This window comes from Triticum urartu, chromosome 3, assembly GCF_003073215.2.
Source record: "Triticum urartu cultivar G1812 chromosome 3, Tu2.1, whole genome shotgun sequence".
In the NCBI taxonomy this organism is placed as follows: Eukaryota; Viridiplantae; Streptophyta; class Magnoliopsida; order Poales; family Poaceae; genus Triticum; species Triticum urartu.
The window spans coordinates 66,989,192-66,995,211 of record NC_053024.1 but is presented as its reverse complement, the minus strand read 5'-3'; the positions used below and the strand labels follow the sequence as shown (position 1 = coordinate 66,995,211).

The 6,020-nt window shown below is 50.7% G+C and overlaps 1 pseudogene; it reads right to left on the bottom strand.

Moving 5' to 3' along the window:
- Positions 1 to 340: 340 nt before the first annotated feature.
- On the bottom strand, positions 341 to 5,597 carry LOC125547987 (annotated as a pseudogene).
- Positions 5,598 to 6,020: the final 423 nt, after the last annotated feature.

Here is a 6,020-nt window from a genome sequence, read left to right as displayed (position 1 = left end):
GTGCATCGATCCCCATCAAACAGACCACAACAGAAAAACATTGCATTTCACAAACTTCTGTCATGCATAAGACATCCAGATACAAACTTTCATATAAGAGCAGCATATATAGATGAATCATGAAAGAAATAGTCTATCTACTCTCGATGGACACACTGCACAAGTCCATATACTTTAGGCATGTTATATATTGCGACTACACTTGGAATTCTATAACATAAATCCTAGTCATTCTCAAGGCGCAGGAAAAAATGCAACACACATGCTAGAGTAAAATCACACAGAGCAAAGCAACAGCCTTAAACAAACATCATCGGCGATAGTGCAGCAGATGCTAACTTTAGATGATGCTCGGGTACATGAACACTCTGACCTTGCGCCCTTGCACACAACGCAAAGCAACAAACAGCCTCAGCAAAAAAGCACCATCAAGAAAACTAAGGGCGGGCAGGCACTGACCATGGACTCGGCGGGGAGGTTGGACTTGAACTGGGCGCGGACGACACCGGAGTTGCCGTGCGGGCAGGTGATCTTGCCCCAGAGGCAGCGGTAGTGGGTGTCGTCCCTCTATGAATGAATATAAGACGTTTTAGATCGCTTAATAATTAGCACACTGTCCAGATGCGATATTAGAGGAGATGTTTTATGCTACAAGAAGACTATGCAGAAGTAACAGAGTTGATTGTAACGCCCTCGATGCGGCTATAGCTCCCACGTGTCGAGGCACGACTTAGAGACATAACCGCATTGAAAGCAATGTCGCAAGTCAGGCAATCATTACAACATCCCATGTAATATATAATAAAAGGGGAAGATACATAGTTGGCTTACACTCACCACGTCACATCAAAGTACATAAATAACATCCATCATACAAACACCCATGGCCCGACTACGGCGCCAAAATAGAAGCAAAACCCAACATGCAACAAGGCCCCGAATCAAACCCCAACTAGGCACCACTACTGATCATCGGGAAAGGAAACATAATAACGCTGAGAGTCCTCGTCGAACTCCCACTTGAGCTCGTACTCGTCACCTGGAGCGAAATCACCTGGACCTGCATCTGGAATTATAGTATCTGTGAGCCACAGGGACTTAGCAATCTCGCACCCTCGCGATCAAGACTATTTAAGCTTATAGGAAGGGTAAGGCAATTATATGTGGAGCTGCAGCAAGCGACTAGCATATATGGTGGCTAACTTATTCGCAAAAGAGAGCGAGAAGAGGAGGCAAGGCGCGAGCGAGAATCTAGAGGAACAACCTGTGCAAGCATAACTCCAACACCGTGTCCACTTCCCGGACTCCGCCGAGAAGAGGCCATCACGGTAACACACTCAGTTGATTCATTTTAATTAGTTAGGGTTCAAGTTATCTACAACCAGACATTAAAAAATTCCCATCTGCCCATAACCGCGGGCACGGCTTTCGAAAGGTCAATCCCTACAGGGGAGTCCCAACTTAGCCCATGACCAGCTCTCACGGTCAACGAAGGAATAGACCTCCACCCGAGACACACCGATCAGACTCGGCAACCTGGTACAACAAGATAATTCAACAGGTTAAAACAAGACCAGCAACACCGCCTGAATGTGCCGACAAATCCAGATAGGAGTTGCACATATCTCTTTCTCAGGGCACACTCAGATGAGACATCCTACGAGTAAAACCAACCCTCAAGTTGCCCCGAGGTGGCCCCGCAGTCTACTCGGTCGGACCAACACTCAGAGGAGCACTGGCCCGGGGGGGGTAAAATAAGATGACCCTTGAGTCTGCAGAACCCAAGGGAAAGAAAAAGGCTAGGTGGCGAATGGTAAAACCAATGTTGGGCATTGCTGGACAAGCTTTAATCAAGACGAAATATCAAGGGGTTCCCATTATAACCCAAACGCGTAAGGAACGCAAAAATCCGGGAACATAACACCGATATGACGGAAACTAGGGCGGCAAGAGTGGAACAAAACACTAGGCGAGAGGCCGAGCCTTCCACCCTTCATCCAGTATATGGATGCATTAAGATAACATGGCAATATAATGATATCCCAACAAGTAAATAAAAGGTGTTCCAGCAAGGAACGGCCTCCAATCTTCACCTACAACTAGCGACGCTATAAGAGGGGCTGAGCAAAGCGGTAACATAGCCAATCAACGGTTTGCTAGGACATGGTGGGTTAGAGTTTCAACATGGAAACTGGGAGGCTGACAAGCAAAAGGTAGGCATCGTAGCATTGTCATAGTAAAGAGCGAGCAAGCTAGCATAGCAAAGATAGTAGTGATTTCGAGGGTGTGATCATCTTGCCTGCACAGTTGTCAGAGTTGACTGGATCCTCACAAGCAAACTCAACGGGATCCTCGGTAGAGAACTCGTCTCCCGGCTCTACCCAAACAAGACAAACAAGCAACAAGGATACAATCAACCACGTGCAAGACCAAGCAATATGATGAAATGAAGATATGCTATGCGGGATGCGATGCGGGATGCAAAATGCAAGATATGACAGGAAATGCATGAACCTGGCCTTAAAGGAATTCCAAGGGTGCCACTGGAAAGATGAGATGAAATCGCTTGAAAACGATATAAAGAACGCCGGAATCAGAGTTACGGTTTGGAAATGACAAGCGTTTCAAAATTGACACCGGTCTGCTATTTACAGCAGGTAGGCATCTAAATGCAATGAAATGAACATGCTACAGCCAACAAACATGACAACAAAAAACATGGCAGGGATGCACACAAGATTCTTAACAAAAGACTAGCACTGAGCCACGCCCAATTCATCCATTAAGAGGTTCAAACAAGCATGGCAAAAACGCAAATGCAAAACAGATTCCAGACTTTGTGAAATTAACACTTGTCTGAAATTTCAGATCACGAAGCCCTCTTCGGAGCAGCAAAACAACATGATACATGACCTGATTAAGACAAGTAAGAGCATGGACATACTCAACAAGCTTAACAAAAGTCCCAAAGTGACCTGGGGCCAAAAGGGTTCACAAAATATACTAACGGGCACACGAACATAGCTAAAACACAATCAGTTTTCAGACTTAGTGAAAACTGAGACATGCTGAAATATAACTCACGAAGGCATGTAAACGAGCTCGATGCACTCACTACGGTGCAAGTCATGGCAAGGCAAGCATACATCCATGAAGAAGGCACAAAATACAAGCTAGACATGATAAGAACAATGACATAGCATGCACGGATCAACTACAATAGCATCGGCAAAATCGCAAACAAGTTGACGATCTGCCCAGATTCACCACGAAGCAAAAGTAGAGCTCGATTGACTCAAGCTAAGTTACTCCAAAATTGCAAACAAAGACATGGATGGATAGAGCATAACATGATTAACAAAACTCATTTACTGATCATCCTCAAAAGAGGCACGGATCACTAGGAAACAAGCTGAACATATGGCATCATGAACTAAATAATCCCAGACTTAGTGAAAACAACTAAGTCTCTGAAAACAGATTTCCCGGGTGCCTCACTTTGCAAGCTTGCACAAGTCACCACACACATCCTAAAAATGCATGGGTTGCACCTCTAGAAAGAAGACAAAAACCTTAACAAAACATATGAAGGACTCACAGGCATAGCATGCACACAATAATCATGGCAAAAATGACAAAAGTCTAAGATGAACTAGCAGATCTGACAATTAACTCACGAAGCCTCCTTCTTAAAGAATTTTGGGCATCAATATGAGCTCAAATGAAAATGATGCAATGGAATGAAATGATGTACTCGTCGAGGCGAACATTTTGATATATTATATGCCCAAGTCGGAGCTACGGATGCAAAGTTACGGGGCCTCAAACAGGAGCATATGGAGTGAAATTTCTAGGACTTAGACGAATTTTACCCTCACGGAAAAACTCAACGGTGCGGAAAACGAGGTACGTCGGAGCTTTTGCCGGAGCTGAAGAGGAAGACGTCGGCGCCGTGCGGAACTCGCCGGGTCGGAGCCGTGGACGTGCGGATCCGGCGCGGTGGAGGTGTGGGGCGGCTCCGGCGTCCTGGATCTGGCCGGAGGCGGGCAAACGGGCGGCGGGGCACCTACGGCCGGCGAGGTGCAGCTGCCGGGGCGCGGCTGCGGCGATGAGGAGCTCCGGCGCGACGAACCTGCAGGCCGCGGGCGCGGCCATGGCTGCGGGTGAGAGGAGAGGCGAGGTGAGGGGAAAGAGGAGGCGGCGGCACGAGTCGGAGCTCACCGGCGACGAGGCGTGAGGCACGGCGGCGGGACGTCAGGCGGCGGCGCTAGGGTTCCGGCAGAGGAGACGGCGGCGCTCGGGCGTGGGCCTCGCGCAGGCGGCGGCGGTTGGCGGGGGCTCCGCGCGGGCCGAGCGGGCCGCGGCGGCGGTCGGGCGGTGCGCAGCCACGTGGCATGCTCTCACTGGACGAAGGCGGCAGCGGAGAACTGTCCGGTGACAACCGGACGTGTCCGGGCGCGCGAGGGGAAAAATTAGGGTTTCGGGGGAGGAAGGAGATCCGAAAAATGGGGGGTGTATATATAGGCATAAGTGGAGCTAGGAGAGTCCAAATGAGGTGCGGTTTTCGGCCACGCGATGGTGATCGAACGCTCTAGGACATGGAGCAGAGTTTGGTGGGTTTTGGGCCAAATTGTAGGGGTGTTGGGCTGCAACACACACGATGCCTTTTCGGTCCCTCGGTTAACCGTTGGGGTATCAAACGAAGTCCAAATGATACGAAACTTGACAGGCGGTCAACCAGTAGTAAACCAAGGTCGCATGACAAGTCTTGGTCCAATCCGGAAATGCTTAATCCGCACACACGACAGAAAGCTAGAAATGACCACCGGAGGAGAACGAAGCGCCGGAATGCAAAACGGACAACGGGGAAAATGCTCGAATGCATGAGACGAACACGTATGCAAAAGCAATGCACATGTTGACATGATATGAGATGCATGAAAACGAAAACAACACACGGAGACAAAGACCCGAACCCGAGAAATAAATATAACTTAACGCCGGAAACGGCAAGAGTTGGAGTACAAAAAGGGAAAGTTACATCCGGGGTGTTACATTGATATGCAGAGAACCTGTCATCGTCTATTACTACTAGACACGCCGGACAGGATCAGCTGGCTAGCGTGCCCGTGCGCGAGCCAACAGGGCACCAGCGGTCAATCGGCTAGCTGGACGGGATGCAGACAGAGGAGGGAGAGCCGGCCGGCCCGGAGACGAAGCGCGAGAGGGGATCCAATCGGAACCTCGGCCGGCCGGCCAGGGCGAGAGGAAGGGGTTGGGGGGAGTCCTTACCGGAGAGCAGAGCAGAGCGGAGGAGGCTTCTTCCATCGCGGCGACACCGTACCACGCCACGTCCTCCTTGGTGTTCACCCCCTCGACCTGCACCAGCGACGTGCTCTCGTACTGGTTCGACTTCGACCTGCAGATCAACCCCCACATCGCCATCAGCGCGCCGCCCAATCTCACCATGAAATGAATCGCCAGATCTGGCGAGAGCATGGCCAAGAACGGGGCTGCTCACCTCTTGAAGCCGAGGATGGTGCCCCGGACGTAGACCCTGACGCGCTGCCCCGTGCGTCCCTTCACCATGGCGGCTGCCGCCGCTTAGGTTTTCGATGGGATGGGGACACGGGAGGGGAGGGGAGGGGAGGGGGAGAAGGTCGGGTGGGGGTGCGGGAGGCGATGGGCGGTGCGGCGACGAGGGGAGGCGAGGCGGCGAGGGGAGAGGGAGAGGGGCGGCGAGGGGAGAGGTAGAGGGGTGGCAGATCTGGATCTGGAGAGGGGTTCGGAGACGACGCTAGGGTTCGCGTGCGGGAGGGAGTTTCCTTTTTTTCAGACAAAGAGGGGGTGAGGGAGAAAGGGCTGCCGTCGGATCTGGATCTGGAGAGGAGCATCCGACGGCGCTGAAGGCACGATCCGCGTGACATGCTCGTGGACCAATCAGAGACCAGTACAAGTTATGACCATCTAAACTGGTCTTAATCAATTAAAAATAAGATGTTGAATCATATAAACAGTTT